The 17764-nt window shown below is 50.7% G+C and overlaps 1 protein-coding gene across 2 annotated transcripts in view; it reads left to right on the top strand.

Moving 5' to 3' along the window:
* Positions 1–17167: 17167 nt before the first annotated feature.
* The window catches only part of TFG (trafficking from ER to golgi regulator), a 36338-nt gene continuing 35741 nt past the window's right edge, over positions 17168–17764 (top strand). Inside the window, exon 1 of one of the 2 annotated variants that reach the window (XM_073664680.1) lies at positions 17168–17394. The gene's annotated coding sequence lies outside the window, so the exon portion shown is untranslated. The remainder of the gene's footprint in view (positions 17395–17764) is intronic. The other variant, XM_073664679.1, reaches the window with a different exon arrangement.

The following is a 17764-nucleotide window of genomic DNA, read 5'->3' on the forward strand; positions in this document are numbered from 1 at the left end:
AGTTCATCTCTGATGCCACTGGGAGCAAAAGCACCTCCCTTCCCCAGCCGAGACCTAATCGCCCCTTTCCTAGGAGACGTTCCCTTCAGTTCCGGTCCTTTCGTCGGTTCGCTCAACCGGGCCCCTCCTCTCAACAGGACCGTACCCCAGCACAGCAAGAGAGACATAAGCCTACCTTTAAGCCCACTCCCAACTGGCGTGCAAAGGGTCGCTCTTCCAAGCCCTCTGGATCCCGATCCAACAGATTTTCCTCAGCATGACGGGTCACTCCCACCTGGGATTTCTCCCAGGGTGGACGGCAGTCTACTTCTGTTCCGAGACTCTTGGGTCTTGGCAATAGAGGATGCCTGGGTCAAGGAGATTGTGACCTCCGGCTACAAGATCGAGGTGGCCACGACCAATGCCAGCCTCATCGGTTGGGGGGCAGTCTTCCTTCACCACACGGTGCAGGGCCGTTGGAGTCCCCACGAAGTTTCCCTATCGATCAATATATTGGAGATAAGGGCGATCAAGATAACATGGCGTTGCATCACTGGCAGGATATTCTTGCAGGGTTCCCAGTCCGCGTACAATCGGACAACGCCACGGCTGTGGCGTACATAAACTGTCAGGGAGGAACGCGCAGCAAGTCCGTCTTGAAAGAGGTGGCAAGAGTGCTAGTTTGGGCCGAGAACACAGTTCTGGCAATCTCAGCAGTCCACATTCCGGGGGTCGACAGGGCCTTGCCTCGGGAGAATGTTCTCTCCATCTCAAGGTGTTCCATCAGATTTGCTTACGATGGGGCACGCCGGACGTCGACCTCATGGCGTCTCGGTTAAACCACAAGGTTCCATCCTTTGTAGCCCGGTCCCGCGATCCCCTTGCGATCGCTCAAGACGCGCTAGACATTTCATGGTCTCAGTTCTAGCTGCCCTATCTTTTTCCCCCTCTACCATTGATCCCTCGGGTCATCAAAAAGATCAAGACAGAAGGAGTACCGGTAATTCTAGTAGCCCCGGATTGGCCCAGACGCGTCTGGTATGCAGATCTAGTAAACCTGCTCGTCGACTCCCCCTGGAGACTACCGGACCGTCTGGACCTCCTCTCTCAGGGGCCTATTCTTCATCAGAGTTCTCGCTCTCTGAATTTAATGGCATGGCCATTGAGGCCGCAGTGTTGAAGAAGGCGGGTTTTGCGGACAACATCATCGAGACCCTAATTAGTGCCAGGAAACCCGCAAACTCACGCATATACCAGAGAACCTGGAGAGCCGTTTTTCGTCACTGCGAGAAGGATCAGCTAGCTCCCATGTCCTTTTCGTTACCGGTCATTTTGGCCTTTCTTAAGTCTGGCCTGGAAGCGGGACTCTCTCTAAGCACTCTCAAAGGCCAAGTTTCGGCCTTGTCCATTCTATTCCAACGTAACTTGGCTTTCTGTCCTCAGGTCAAGACGTTTCTACAAGGGGTGGCTCACCTAGCACCGCCTTATCGCCCCCCGGTGGATCCATGGGACCTTAATATGGTCCTGAGCGTCCTTCAACAGCCCCCGTTTGAACCCATTCAGGATATCTCAGCCTCTCTTCTCTCCTGGAAGGTGGCTTTTCTGGTGGCTGTTACCTCTATTAGGAGGGTTGCAGAGCTCGCAGCCCTCTCGTTGGTCACCTTTTCTGGTCTTCTATCAAGACAATGTAGTGCTCAGGCCAGTGCCTTCTTTTTTGCCAAAAGTAGTCTCCTCTTTCCACATCAATAAGGACATTGTTTTGCCTATCTTCTGCCCGGCCCCAGTGCACCCACGGGAGAAATCCCTGCACAAACTGGATCTGGTCAGCGCTTTACGTGTGTACTTTTCTAGAACGGCTTCCCTTCGGCGTTCAGACGCCCTGTTTGTCATCCCTGAAGGGCGTCGCAAGGGTCTTCCTGCTTCCAAGTCAACCATCGCCCATTGGATAAGTTCGATCATTTTGGAGGCATATCGCGTCTCGGACAAACCTCCCCCTCCGGGGGTAAGGGCTCACTCCACCCGGGCAGTGGGGGCCTCTTGGGCCGTTCACCATCAGGCTTCAGCTTCTCAGATCTGTAAGGCCGCAACATGGTCTTCACTCCATACCTTTTCAAGGTTTTACAAGGTCCACACTTATTCCTCGGCTGATGCCAGTCTTGGACGGAAGGTTCTGCAGGCAGCGGTTGCCCGCAGTCAGACCTAGTCTGTGGCTATCCTTTGTTCTCCCGCCCTAGGGACTGCTTTTGGACGTCCCATGGTCCTGTGTCCCCCAATGAAGCGATAAAGAAAGAGGGATTTTTGGTACTCACCGTAAAATCTCTTTCTTGGAGCCTTCATTGGGGGACACAGCACCCTCCCTGATTTTGGGCATAGGTACAGTTGGCCATGTTGGGCATCTAATTTAGTTTTCACGGTTGTGCCCAGTTGGGCATTGCATAGTTAATTATTTTATGTTCCTCCTACTGCTTTAGCCACTAACTGGTGAGCTTGGTGCCTGTAGGCGGGTGTATATTGCGGAGGAGGAGCTATTTATTTTTTTGCCTAGTGTCAGCCTCCTAGCGACAACAGCATACACCCATGGTCCTGTGTCCCCCAATGAAGGCTCCAAGAAAGAGATTTTACAGTGAGTACCAAACATCCCTCTTTGAGCAGGATATTCGATCTCTAACTAAAGGCATAAGTGTAAAGTCCCTTTAATGCTTATTATATTCATACCTTGCTTGTGGTATTTTGTTGGGGTATTTTTGAGAAGTCTATCCTTTAAGTTTTAATTGCAAGTACAGATGGGTGGGCACTGCCCTTCCAGCTCTGCTGCACTCTCTCTTAGGTCTCGTTCACACTGGTGTATAACACGGCCTAGCGCTATCCAATGTTTTATCGCATAGCACTCGGCCCAATGTTATACTGTGGGGCAGTGCAGATCTGCGATTATTTTCTCATGCCGATTCGGTATGAGAAAACAATCACAGCATGCTGCAAGTGGCTCCGATATATTTGGATCATATGCACCCATTCAAGTCTATGAGTGCGTTTTAAACATTGGACTGCACTCGGATGACATCTGAGTGCAGTCCAGCCTGCGATTCTCACAGTAAACTCTGTGTGAGCCGGCCATGTGTAAACTGCGGTAACCTTACGGACGTCAACGCTTGCAGCATGAGAAAGTTCTCACGCTGCAAGCTGTGACGTCAGTTAGGTTATCGCAGCTCACAGACCGGCTCCTCCAGAGGTTACCGTTAGAACCGCCACCTGTGACCTGCAGTAACCTTAATCACGTCACTGCTCGTCACTGCAGCCGCATTCTCACGCTACTCTCATTATGTTCCGGCTGCTGTGGTGAGCGGTTACATTACTGATGTCACTGCTCAGCACAGCATCTGGATGTAGCAGAGTTGGGGATCATCATGGGATGTGGGATGGATTTATGGCGGACCACTTTGGATTATTTTTGTTTTGTATGGTAATAAATGGGTAAAATAGGGTCAAGGAGTGATTTTTAGAATTGAAGGAATTTTCTCTATCTGTGTGTTTATTTCTTTTGACTACGGGGTTAGTAATGGGGTGGTCTTGATGTCAGCGGACATTACACAGCTGACATCAACCCCAAAACCATTAACCCGCTTGACAACGCACCAGGGCAAGTGGGAAGAGCCGAGGCTAAGCGCTAGAATTGGCGCATCTAATGGATGCGACATTTCTGGAGCGGCTGAGGGCTGGTGTTTAGTCTGGGAGGGGGCCAATATCCATGGCCCCTTCCCAGCCTATAAGAATCAGCCCGCAGCTGTTTGTTTAGCCTTTGCTGGTTAATAGAAATAGGAGGGACCCCACGTCATTTTTTTTGGGGCCCCACCCTTTTTAAGAACCAGTAAAGGCTACGCAGACAGCTGATATTAATAGGCTGGGAACCTTTGTGGATACTGGCCTCTTTCCAGAATAATAATACCAGCTCCCAGCTGTCTGCTTTCCCTCAGCTGGTTAATAAAAATAAGGGGGACCCCACGCCATTTTTTTATTTATTTAATTATTAGATAAATACAAGTATAGAAAAGTACACACGCAAAGCACTGAATATATATCTCACTGATATATTTCTATCATCTTTCTCTATCTTTGCACATCTGTCATATGTATTCTTCATTCTATTCCAGTACTTGTCACACTGATGGTGCACAAGGAAGGCACATGGATGGTACACATGGACATATGTATGCCACACGAATGGTGGCACATGGATACGGACCTCACTGGTACTGGTTTTTCCAGTATCGGAAATATCAGGACACATGAAGGTGGCCTAAAGACATCCAGAGCAGCTCTGAAGACTGACCCCAGAAGGCTGAGTAAAGGACAGATAGGGGGATAGGGGTTTTCCCTAAATCTAAAAAACTCTGTAAAGTGCTGGTGAGAGAAAGTGGCTTCTAGTGCACCGATTCATATTATCAGGCTGGCACAGTAGCAATATCACTCTGCTGCTAATCCCCGGGATCTGGACAAAGAGATTTAGCTGCTGCTTTTTGAGTTTAACATTTTTTTTGCATTTACCCATATAGGGCATAAGGACATAAAAGAGCGGTCTCCCACTATTTGACACTATGGAGTCACAAAAGCAGTCTTCCCTCTGGAGATTTTTAATATTTCATTTAGAGGTTCCCCATTATTGCAATTTGTGAAGGAACCCCACTAATTTAATATTTATTCCCATTTTTAGTTTATAGGGGGTAAATGCCTCTAGCGGGAATACCCATTGAATATGTTTTGAATAGTTCTTTCAACAAGCGTTATAAAGATTATATTAGCAATGCTGGAAATCATTTACCTAAAACCCTGAGACTGATGAATCAGGGAGCATTAGTTCATTATTTATCTCCGTGTCGGAGTTCCTGGTTACACGTGGAATACAATAAATTGGAAACATTTCTACCATTGTGAATTTCACTGATCTCATTTAAACTGCATATTCTCAAGGTCACCAGTTCAGTAAGGTCATATGCTAATTAAATGCTAATTAGCCCGTTTGCATAATGAAAGGAACTATCAAGTACCACTTAGGAGATGTGACTACTATGACTCAGTGTCGGACATGATCAGAGATAAATGCCAAGCCAGAAACTCATGTACAGACAAACTGTTTTGGGGTGTTTGCCCCTCATCAGTGTAGAGCAGAATCTGGTTGGCTGAGTGCAACATCCTTGAGGCAACATGCGGAAGTGAGAATTGGGTCTTAAATGTGATGCTTCATGGAGAAAAGCAAAATGAAAACTAGAAACTATCTCACAAGTACTTTTCTCCCATGGAGCATTACCTGTAAAATGTATGCTTAATTGAAGTACTTGACTGAATGTACTCCTACTGATGTGAGACTCTTTTTTAACTGTAAAGCCCCCCATACACCTTAGATAGCTGTCGGCTAAGGGATTGTTCGGCCAGCAGCTATCTCGGTCATCTCTCCCATATGCAGGAGCAATCGTGACGGGAGTCATTTTATTAGATTCTTGGTGAACCCCTTTCTGGTCCGAAATGATAAGTCTGCAGTCACTCTGTGTGACTGCAGACTTATAAATCCCCCCAGCGCACACAATGAGCACTGCAAAGAATCACCGGGACCGGAGGGTATGTATGAGTTATACATACTCCTAGCCAGAACCGACTAATGGGCGCGACCTCACTCATACACTTGTATTGAGCAAGGCTACACCCACTAGTTGGCCACACACAGAGGACACTAGATGGGGAGTGGCCACGCTCAATACAAGTGTATGGAGTTAGGCCACGCCCACTAGTCGGGTTCTGGTCAGGAGTATGTATAACATATACATACCAACTGGTTCCGGGTCGGAAACTGGATAAGTCCCGCAGTGCGTGTGCTGGGGGAATTCATAAGTCTGCAGTCACATAGAGTGACTGCAGACTTATCATTTTGGACTGGACAACCCCTTTAAGAGTGTTCGGTGAGATGGTACAAGGTGCCTCAGGAACCTGTCCCGAGTGTAGTAGGCTTGAGGTTGGTCAGTAATCATGCATGTGTAATGACAAGGAAATTATTCTGCACCTCTGGCAACAGGTCATCTCAGGTGAGAACAAAAGAATCTGGCAAGCTGAAATAATCTTTGTCCCCCAACCACTCAACATCTACCATTAGGTAAGATTTAGGGCTCCCTATAGACATTAGATGGTCATGCTGAAAATGGTGGGTTATACTGACATTTATTTAATATGTACGGTCACCTTAAAGGAGTTGTCAGCTTTATAACTGGTATCCTGTATTTATGTACAGTACAGACCAAAAGTTTGGATACACCTTCTCATTTAAAGATTTTTCTGTATTTTCATGACTATGAAAATTGTACATTCGCACTGAAGGCATCAAAACTATGAATTAACACATGTGGAATTATATAGTTAACAAAAAAGTGTGAAACAACTGAAAATATATCTTATATTCTAGGTTCTTCAAAGTAGCCACCTTTTGCTTTGATGGCATTCTCTTGATGAGCTTCAAGAGGTAGTCACCGGAAATGGTCTTCCAACAATCTTGAAGGAGTTCCCAGAGATGCTTAGCACTTGTTGGCCCTTTTTCCTTCACTCTGCGGTCCAGCTCACCCCAAACCATCTCGATTGGGTTCAGGTCTGGTGACTGTGGAGGCCAGGTCATCTGGCGTAGCACCCCATCACTCTCCTGCTTGGTCAAATAGCCCTTACACAGCCTGGAGGTGTGTTTGGAGTCATTGCCCTGTTGAAAAATAAATGATGGTCCAACTAAACGCAAACCGCATGGAATAGCATGCCGCTGCAAGATGCTGTGGTAGCCATGCTGGTTCAGTAAGCCTTCAATTTTGAATAAATCCCCAACAGTGTCACCAGCAAAGCACCCCCACACCATCACACCTCCTCCTCCATGCTTCACGGTGGGAACCAGGCATGTAGAGTCCATCCGTTCACCTTTTCTGCGTCGCACAAAGACATGGTGGTTGGAACCAAAGATCTCAAATTTGGACTCATCAGACCAAAGCACAGATTTCCACTGGTCTAATGTCCATTCCTTGTGTTCTTTAGCCCAAACAAGTCTCTTCTGCTTGTTGCCTGTCCTTAGCAGTGGTTTCCTAGCATCTATTTTACCATGAAGGCCTGCTGCACAAAGTCTCCTCTTAACAGTTGTTGAAGAGATGTGTCTGCTGCTAGAACTCTGTGTGGCATTGACCTGGTCTCTAATCTGAGCTGCTGTTAACCTGCGATTTCTGAGGCTGGTGACTTGGATAAACTTATCCTCAGAAGCAGAGGTGACTCTTGGTCTTCCTTTCCTGGGGCGGTCCTCATGTGAGCCAGTTTCTTTGTAGCGCTTGATGGTTTTTGCAACTGCACTTGGGGACACTTTCAAAGTTTTCCCAATTTTTCGGACTGACTGACCTTCATTTCTTAAAGTAATGATGGCCACTCGTTTTTCTTTACTTAGCTGCTTTTTTCTTGCCATAATACAAATTCTAACAGTCTATTCAGTAGGACTATCAGCTGTGTATCCACCAGACTTCTGCACAACACAACTGATTTTCCCAACCCCATTTATAAGGCAAGAAATCCCACTTATTAAACCTGACAGGGCACACCTGTGAAATGAAAACCATTTCCGGTGACTACCTCTTGAAGCTCATCAAGAGAATGCCAAGAGTGTTCAAAGCAGTCATCAAAGCAAAAGGTGGCTACTTTGAAGAAGCTAGAATATAAGACATATTTTCAGTTGTTTCACACTTTTTTGTTAAGTATATAATTCCACATGTGTTAATTCATAGTTTTGATGCCTTCAGTGTGAATGTACAATTTTCAAAGTCATGAAAATACAGAAAAATCTTTAAATGAGAAGGTGTGTCCAAACTTTTGGTCTGTACTGTATATACCATATAGTACTAGATATGAAACTTACTAATACACTTTCATGACTGAATGTGCGCTCCAGTCATATACAAAATGGTATCCGGCAAGGATGCTCCTAATCCACTGTAGAGTCCATACGCACTAGAAAGTTGTCTGTACTGTAACGCTGGTATACAAGCTCAGGGTGCAAAGTCTGTGCACTGTATTGTATATGACAGGAGTGCGTATTCTACCATGGACGGTACAGCAGCAGAGGTCAAAGATGCCAAGAAGACACCTGGGTATGTTTTTGAACATTTTTGTTTAATAAAAATGCATCTTCTTCATTAATTGAATAAAACACAGTCTGGAAAACAACTGTAAAAGGATGCCCTCTCAGTTTCTGCTCCAAAAAGACTCTGTGCACAAAACCACTAGGAATGATTCCTGAAGTGTCTTCCACTTTAAAAACTTTTAAAAAGTTTTGGCAGCCTTAAAAAGACATTGGGCCCGAGTATTCAAAGCTTTCACGGCAGAATTCTAAACCATTACAGACTGGGCCCAGGACGGGGGGCATTATGACCGTATGGGGGACATTACTACAGGATAGGAGCCAGGCCGAAGCACATTATTAAAGGATGGGGCCTAGGAAGGGGGACATTATTACAGGACGGAGGATATTCTTACCAGACATGGGAGGTTACTACAGGATAGGAGCCAGGACAACAGACATTATTACAGGATGGGGCCCATAACAGGAGACATTATTTCAGGACAGGGGACATTATTACAGGACATGGGGCTTTATTACAGGACAAGGGACATTATTACAGGACATGGGGCTTTATTACAGGGCAGGGGACATTATTACAAGACATGGGACTTTATTACAGGACAGGAGACATTATTACAGGACAGGGGACATTATTACAGGAAGGGGCCAGGATAAGGACGTGGACCAGGATGGGAAACATTATTACAGAATGGGGCCCAGGACAAAGGATATTACTACAGGATGGGGCCAGAAGAGAAAATATTACAAGATAGGCGACTGTAACATACCTGGCGGCGTCCTTGCATAGTGGTCCATCTCCCACTGTGCAAGAGCGCGCACTTGATCTCCAGTCCAGTCTGCTAGCCTGGCTTCCCTCCATGCTGTTTGCTTGCCTCTGTTTCTGCTGCTTAAGGGCGGCGCCCGATCACTTCCTGTTTCTTGTACCTGCTGCGGGCACACCCCTTGTGCGTCCTCAGCCTATTGCTGTCTGTCACCTGGTATTTAACCCAGCTCCTCCCAGGAAACCCTGCCTGAGCATTGTGTTTCATTCAGTGTGCTCTTGCACTCTGAATGTGCCAGGTCCCTTTCTGTGTTTGCTTGCCTGCCTTTCCTGGAGGCTGTATTTCCAGGCCTGTCTGAACACGCTCCTAGCCTGTTCCTTCCGCCTTCTAGGGGCTGCATACCTAGACCCGCTCCTGTATCTCGTCTGTCCTGTCTGAACACGCTCCTAGCCTGTTCCTTCCGCCTTCTAGGGGCTGCATACCTAGACCCGCTCCTGTATCTTGCTACTGTGTCTGTTCTTGTCTGAATACTCTTCTAGCCTGTTTCCTGTTTTTCTCTATGTCCGTACCTTTCCTTTTTCTGCAGAGTCCGAACTCATACCTAACTTCTGTTCGTTGTCACTGTACTCCCGTTTGTGAGTTTGTTGTCCACTCGCTACTTCACTGCAAGTACCCTGTGGGTATCTGGTTCTGCCTTTCCCTTCCTGTCTGTTCCGTGTGAACAGAGCCCTGTCCCCTCTGCCCTGCCTCGCTCTCCGCTCCTGCGGTTCTCGCCCCGCTCTGACCCTTTGCTCGCTGCTCCGGCAGTCTCGCTCTGCTCTTACTCTTTGCTCGCTGCTCCGGCAGTCTCGCTCTGCTCTGACCCTTTGCTCGCTGCTCCGGCAGTCTCGCTCTGCTCTGACCCTTTGCTCGCTGCTCCGACAGTCTCGCTTTGCTCTGACCCTTTGCTCGCTGCTCCAGCAGTCTCGCTCTGCTCTGACCCTTTGCTTGCCGCTCCAGGCGGTCTCGTCCTGCTCTACTCTTGCTCACCGCTCCAGGCGGTCTCGTCTTGCCCTGCTCTCGCTCACCACTCTGGGCGGCCTCACTCTGCTGTGTTTGTCCGCCACGTCTGTGGTTCTGTTCCTGAGTCCCAGTGTGTACTGGGTCCTATCCCGCCTGTGTTCCTACCTGCTAGTGCCTCCCTGTCTGCACTCTAGCCGTGCTTGCCTGTACCCCTTGCCTGCATACCTGCCTGCCTGCATACCAGTCGTGCCTGCCTATACCCACCAGTCTGTGTGCCAGCCTAGCCTGTCTGTTCCTGTGTTCCCCGGTGTGGGTCAACAGCCGTGTCTGGGGTCTGTCCTGGAGTAGCACCTGGTCCCTCTGCTCGGTTCCTCCTTGGTGCACTGGCGTCGTATGCCGTCGTGCGACCCTGGTCTGATTGGGTGAATACTTAGTTAAGCCCCTCCAGGCATTCACTCTCCGGCACGGTCCAGTGGAATCACTACATATACACGCACACGCCGCTCAGCCCGGGCGTGTGCATTACAGCATGCTCAGGCCATGGTTCCCGTTGAGCCCCATGGCCTTCGCTCTCTGAGACTTTTTCCAGCGAATACGTACATCTAGAGGAAATTTTTTATTTTTTTTTGCTACCAGCTGAGTTCCAGGCGAATTACGCAACAGTCCAGATGGATCTTTCAGGACTCGTTCCTGCGGATCCGCCACGGTATTATGGGGATCCAAAACAAAGCCGTGCATTTGTGGAGCAATGCTTGCTACACTTCAAGTTCTACCCTCTTTGTTTTCCCACCGATCGGGTTAAGGTGGGATTCATTATGTCTAACCTAGCGGGTGATGCCTTGGAATGGATCAACCCCCTATGGGAAACACAGGATCCTATCCTCCTCGACCTTCAGGCCTTCCTGGTGGCCTTTCTAATGGTCTTCGATGACCCTAACCCGGAGACCCCTGCTGAAGCTTCACTTCCCAAAATCCCGGAGCAGCCCCGATGGGTAATGTGTGTGGGTAGCGCACTAGTCCTCCTGCCCGAAGAGACTACTGCCCACCCAGAATCCACACAGGATGACTACGCTCTCCGGAATACTTCTCCCAAACTCAAGAGGCAGTCCAGACGTGCTAGGCGTAGAGGCAAGCCGTCACGCCAGGGTCTGTCCTCCCAAAGACCTCCTGATCCCAACCTTGAGGTTCCTGCTGAAGCTTCATTTTCCGGTATCCCGGAACAACCCCGATGGGTAATGTGCGTGGGTAGCGCACCAGTTCTCCTGCCCGAAGAGACTACTGCCCACCCAGAAGGACTGCCTGCACCCGGTATCTGATACTTCACCCACTTTAACCGGTGAGCCTGTCCAAGGGTGCTCCGAAGCAGTGTTTACCTCCGAGTCTGTGCACCTCCACTACCTGGCGGAGGACCCCCTGTTGCCTCCTGAATCCTCCGGGATACCACTTGATGACAAATGGAGAGAGACTTCCCTACACCCGGTACCCGATACTTCGTCCGCTCCGTCCTGTGAGCTTGACAATGGGTACCTTAAAGCGGTAGTTACCCCCGAGTCTCTACACTCCTCCGACCAGGCGGAGGACCTCCAGTTGTCTCCAGAACCCTTCGGGGTGCTACCTGGTAGCGAATGGACAGAGTCTTCCCTATACTCTGTACTTGATACCTCGGCCGCTTCGTCCAGTGAGTCCGACCTAGTGTACTCTGAAGCAGAGGTTATCCCCGAGTCTCTACACCCCTCCGACCAGGCGGAGGACCTCCAGTTGTCTCCAGAACCCTTCGGGGTGCTACCTGATAGCGAATGGACAGAGACTCTCCTATACTCGGTACCTGATACCTCGGCCACTTCTTCCAGTGAGTCCGACCTAGTGTACTCCGAAGCAGAGGTTATCCCCGAGTCTCTACACCCCTCTGACCAGGCGGAGGACCTCCAGTTGTCTCCTGAACCCTTCGGGGTGCTACCTGATAGCGAATGGACAGGGACTCTCCTATACTCAGTACCTGATACCTCACCCGCTTCTTCCAGCAAGTCCGATCTAGTGTACTCCGAAGCAGAGGTTACCCCCGAGTCTCTGCACCCCTCCAACCCGGCGGAGGACTTCCAGTTGTCTCCTGAACCCTCTGGGGTGCCACCTGAAAATATGTGGAGAGAGACTTCCTTGTGTACTGTTCCTGGTACTCCACCCGTTTCGTCTGTTGCTGAGGATGGCTGGACAGGAGGTAGCATCCTAGCTACTCAGATGAGACCAGTTTTTCCTGTGGACAGTGGAAGTGATCTCCTTGAAGTGAAGGATAGGCCCTCGAATTCCCTGCGGAACATTCTGGCAGGCCTGAAGAAGAGGGGGCGTAAGGGGGGGGTACTGTAACATACCTGGCGGCGTCCTTGCATAGTGGTCCATCTCCCACTGTGCAAGAGCGCGCACTTGATCTCCAGTCCAGTCTGCTAGCCTGGCTTCCCTCCATGCTGTTTGCTTGCCTCTGTTTCTGCTGCTTAAGGGCGGCGCCCGATCACTTCCTGTTTCTTGTACCTGCTGCGGGCACACCCCTTGTGCGTCCTCAGCCTATTGCTGTCTGTCACCTGGTATTTAACCCAGCTCCTCCCAGGAAACCCTGCCTGAGCATTGTGTTTCATTCAGTGTGCTCTTGCACTCTGAATGTGCCAGGTCCCTTTCTGTGTTTGCTTGCCTGCCTTTCCCGGAGGCTGTATTTCCAGGCCTGTCTGAACACGCTCCTAGCCTGTTCCTTCCACCTTCTAGGGGCTGCATACCTAGACCCGCTCCTGTATCTCATCTGTCCTGTCTGAACACGCTCCTAGCCTGTTCCTTCCGACTTCTAGGGGCTGCATACCTAGACCCGCTCCTGTATCTTGCTACTGTGTCTGTTCTGGTCTGAATACTCTTCTAGCCTGTTTCCTGTTTTTCTCTATGTCTGTACCTTTCCTTTTTCTGCAGAGTCCGAACTCGTACCTAACTCCTGTTCGTTGTCACTGTACTCCCGTTTGTGAGTTTGTGGTCCACTCGCTACTTCACTGCAAGTACCCTGTGGGTATCTGGTTCTGCCTTTCCCTTCCTGTCTGTTCCGTGTGAACAGAGCCCTGTCCCCTCTGCCCTGCCTCGCTCTCCGCTCCTGCGGTTCTCGCCCCGCTCTGACCCTTTGCTCGCTGCTCCGGCAGTCTCGCTCTGCTCTGACCCTTTGCTCGCTGCTCCGGCAGTCTCGCTCTGCTCTGACCCTTTGCTCGCTGCTCCGGCAGTCTCGCTCTGCTCTGAGCCTTTGCTCGCTGCTCCGGCAGTCTCGCTCTGCTCTGACCCTTTGCTCGCTGCTCTGGCAGTCTCGCTCTGCTCTGACCCTTTGCTCGCTGCTCCGGCAGTCTCGCTCTGCTCTGACCCTTTGCTCGCTGCTCCGGCAGTCTCGCTCTGCTCTGACCCTTTGCTCGCTGCTCCGGCAGTCTCGCTCTGCTCTGACCCTTTGCTCGCTGCTCCGGCAGTCTCGCTCTGCTCTGACCCTTAGCTCGCTGCTCCGGCAGTCTCGCTCTGCTCTGACCCTTTGCTCGCTGCTGCTGCAGTCTCGCTCTGCTCTGACCCTTTGCTCGCCGCTCCAGGCGGCCTCGTCCTGCTCTACTCTTGCTCACCACTCCTGGCGGCCTCGTCCTGCTCTACTCTTGCTCACCACTCCAGGCGGCCTCGTCCTGCTCTACTCTTGCTCACCACTCCAGGCGGTCTCGTCCTGCTCTACTCTTGCTCACCACTCCAGGCGGTCTCGTCCTGCTCTACTCTTGCTCACCGCTCCAGGCGGTCTCGTCCTGCTCTACTCTTGCTCACCGCTCCAGGCGGTCTCGTCCTGCTCTACTCTTGCTCACCGCTCCAGGCGGTCTCGTCCTGCTCTACTCTTGCTCACCGCTCTAGGCGGCCTCGTCCTGCTCTACTCTCGCTCACCGCTCTAGGCGGTCTCATCTTGCCCTGCTCTCGCTCACCACTCTGGGCGGCCTCACTCTGCTGTGTTTGTCCGCCACGTCTGTGGTTCTGTTCCTGAGTCCCAGTGTGTACTGGGTCCTATCCTGCCTGTGTTCCTACCTGCTAGTGCCTCCCTGTCTGAACTCTAGCCGTGCTTGCCTGTACCCCCCTGTGTGCATACCTGCCTGCCTGCATACCAGTCGTGCCTGCCTATACCCACCAGTCTGTGTGCCAGCCTAGCCTGTCTGTTCCTGTGTTCCCTGGTGTGGGTCAACAGCCGTGTCTGGGGTCTGTCCTGGAGTAGCACCTGGTCCCTCTGCTCGGTTCCTCCTTGGTGCACTGGCGTCGTATGCCGTCGTGCGACCCTGGTCTGATCGGGTGAATACTTAGTTACGCCCCTCCAGGCATTCACTCTCCAGCACGGTCCAGTGGAATCACTACATATACACGCACACGCCGCTCAGCCCGGGCGTGTGCATTACAGCATGCTCAGGCCATGGTTCCCGTTGAGCCCCACGGCCTTCGCTCTCTGAGACTTTTTCCAGCGAATACGTACATCTAGAGGAAATTTTTATTTTTTTTTGCTACCAGCTGAGTTCCAGGCGAATTACGCAACCGTCCAGATGGATCTTTCAGCACTCGTTCCTGCGGATCCGCCACGGTATTATGGGGATCCAAAACAAACCCGTGCATTTGTGGAGCAATGCTTGCTACACTTCAAGTTCTACCCTCTTTGTTTTCCCACCGACCAGGTTAAGGTGGGATTCATTATGTCTAACCTAGCGGGTGATGCCCCTCCAGGCATTCACTCTCCGGCACGGTCCAGTGGAATCACTACATATACATGCACACACCGCTCAGCCCGGGCGTGTGCATTACAGCGACATTATTACAGCATGGTGGGACATTATTACTGGAAAGAACCAGGATAGGGACATTACAACATGATAGAGCCCGGGACGGAGGACATTATTACAGGATAGGGCCCAGGACGGAGGACATTACAGGATAGGTCTCAGGACGGAGTACATTATTACAGGATAGGTATCAGGACGGAGGACATTACTACAGGATAGGGCCCAGGATGGGAGACATTATTACAGGATAGGGCCCAGGACGGAGGACATTATTACAGGATAGGGCCCAGGACGGAGGACATTATTACAGGATAGGTCCCAGGACGGAGGACATTATTACAGGATAGGTCCCAGGACGGAGGACATTATTACAGGATAGGGCCCAAGACGGAGGACATTACTACAGGATAGGGCCCGGGACGGAGGACATTACAGGATAGGGCCTGGGACGGAGGACATTATTACAGGATAGGGATCAGGACGGAGCACATTATTACAGGATAGGGATCAGGACGGAGGACATTACTACAGGATAGGGCCCGGGACGGAGGACATTACAGGATAGGGCCTGGGACGGAGGACATTATTGCAGGATAGGGCCCAGGACGGAGGACATTATTACAGGATAGGGCCCAGGACATTATTATAGGATAGGGCCTAGGACGGAGGACATTATTACAGGATAGGGATCAGGACGGAGGACATTATTACGGGATAGGGATCAGGACGGAGGACATTACTACAGGATAGGGCCCGGGACGGAGGACATTATTACAGGATAGGGCCCAGCACGGAAGACATTATTACAGGATAGGGCCCGGGACGGAGGACATTATTACAGGATAGGGCCCGGGACGGAGGACATTATTACAGGATAGGGATCAGGACGCAGGACATTATTACAGGATAGGGCCCAGGACGGAGGACGTTATTACAGGATAGGGCCCAGGACGGAGGACATTATTACAGGATAGGGGTCAGGACGGAGGACATTATTACAGGATAGGGCCCAGGACGGAGGACATTATTACAGGATAGGGCCCAGGACATTATTATAGGATAGGGCCTAGGACGGAGGACATTACAGGATAGGGCCTGGGACGGAGGACATTATTGCAGGATAGGGCCCAGGACGGAGGACATTATTACAGGATAGGGCGCAGGACATTATTATAGGATAGGGCCTAGGACGGAGGACATTATTACAGGATAGGGATCAGGACGGAGGACATTATTACGGGATAGGGATCAGGACGGAGGACATTATTACGGGATAGGGATCAGGACGGAGGACATTACTACAGGATAGGGCCCGGGACGGAGGACATTATTACAGGATAGGGCCCAGCACGGAAGACATTATTACAGGATAGGGCCCGGGACGGAGGACATTATTACAGGATAGGGCCCGGGACGGAGGACATTATTACAGGATAGGGATCAGGACGCAGGACATTATTACAGGATAGGGCCCAGGACGGAGGACGTTATTACAGGATAGGGCCCAGGACGGAGGACATTATTAGAGGATAGGGCCCAGGACATTATTAGAGGATAGGGCCCAGGACGGAGGACATTATTACAGGATAGGGGTCAGGACGGAGGACATTATTACAGGATAGGGCCCAGGACGGAGGACATTATTACAGGATAGGGATCAGGACGCAGGACATTATTACAGGATAGGGCCCAGGACGGAGGACGTTATTAAAGGATAGGGCCCAGGACGGAGGACGTTATTACAGGATAGGGCCCAGGACGGAGGACATTATTACAGGATAGGGATCAGGACGGAGGACATTACTACAGGATAGGGCCCGGGACGGAGGACATTACTACAGGATAGGGCCCGGGACGGAGGACATTATTACAGGATAGGGCCCGGGACGGAGGACATTATTACAGGATAGGGCCCGGGACGGAGGACATTATTACAGGGGCCCATGGATCTGACCAATGTGTTGATGGGGCCTATAGGATGCTAGTTATGCTATTCGTATATATCTAGTCTTCTGAGTGTTTTCAGGATCTGGAAACCGCCTGGTGGAAGAAAAGGAAGTGCTTGTCAGTTTTCTGAAGAAGCTCCTGATGGAAAACGCTCCACACCAGGCCCTGTCCAATCAGAAGACTGTAAAAAAAAACACAAAAAAACTCAACAATGCTCTAAAACTTCCTCATGAAATTAAAACTTCAAAATTTCCCCCAAACCAGAGCTTCCAAAAACAGTTTCTATCAGAAAACTAATTTGTGACGTTCTGAAAACCCCTCGGTGTGCACACAGCCTTACTGCCCTCACTGGAGCAGGAGACGTCATGGCTCTGTCACTCGCTGTCTCCTTCCACGCATGTCCGGTGCTGATGTGCTTGTGCTTTCAGAAACCGAACAAGAAGAAGGAAAGGTATCATCTACTGTAAAGAATCATTCACTGTAAATAAAGTTATGTGAAAAAAAAATGTCAGCGGTCTCCAGCGCGCCTGCGCAGCGTGCCGGCGTCCATGCCACGTACAGAATGCGTGTTGGGTCCGTCACCTGTGGGGGGTGATCCTGGCATCTGATTGGTTGTGGCAGAAGTGTGACGCTGCCGGACAGACAGCGGACGGAGGGCAGGAGCAGTACAAGTGTCCCAGTCATTGTCCTCCGCCCCTCGCCGCTGTGCGCCTCTCTGCGGGCGTTGTTTCTTCCACCTGAGGAGCGCGAGCAGCTGCGCTAGGTAAGCGGGTGATAGGGTGTGGCGGGTGCGTGCTGTCTGCCTGCCTGCCCCTCCCTATGGGCGCCCCCTGTGTGCTTGTAGTGACCCTGACAACCTGTGGAACTACAGGTCCCATCGCCCTCTCCATAATATACGCAGAAGGCCTAGCGCCTTATACTTGACAGACTGCCTCCATCTGCCGTCACTGTGCCATAGCCATACCGTGATACCTGCGACATACTGCCATATCGTGACAGGTGGCATTCCTGGTATCTGTATGTCGTTATGGGGCAACGTCTCCATTAGAAACCCGTGGATGTTTTGTGTTGTGACTGGGTGGGGGGTGGCGCCCCCTATGCAGGGTGGTGCAGTACTGCCTGCCTGTGTCTGG

This window comes from Phyllobates terribilis, unplaced genomic scaffold (genome assembly GCF_046119375.1).
Source record: "Phyllobates terribilis strain yellow unplaced genomic scaffold, ASM4611937v1 Scaffold_2__4_contigs__length_985480577, whole genome shotgun sequence".
Classification (NCBI taxonomy): domain Eukaryota; kingdom Metazoa; phylum Chordata; class Amphibia; order Anura; family Dendrobatidae; genus Phyllobates; species Phyllobates terribilis.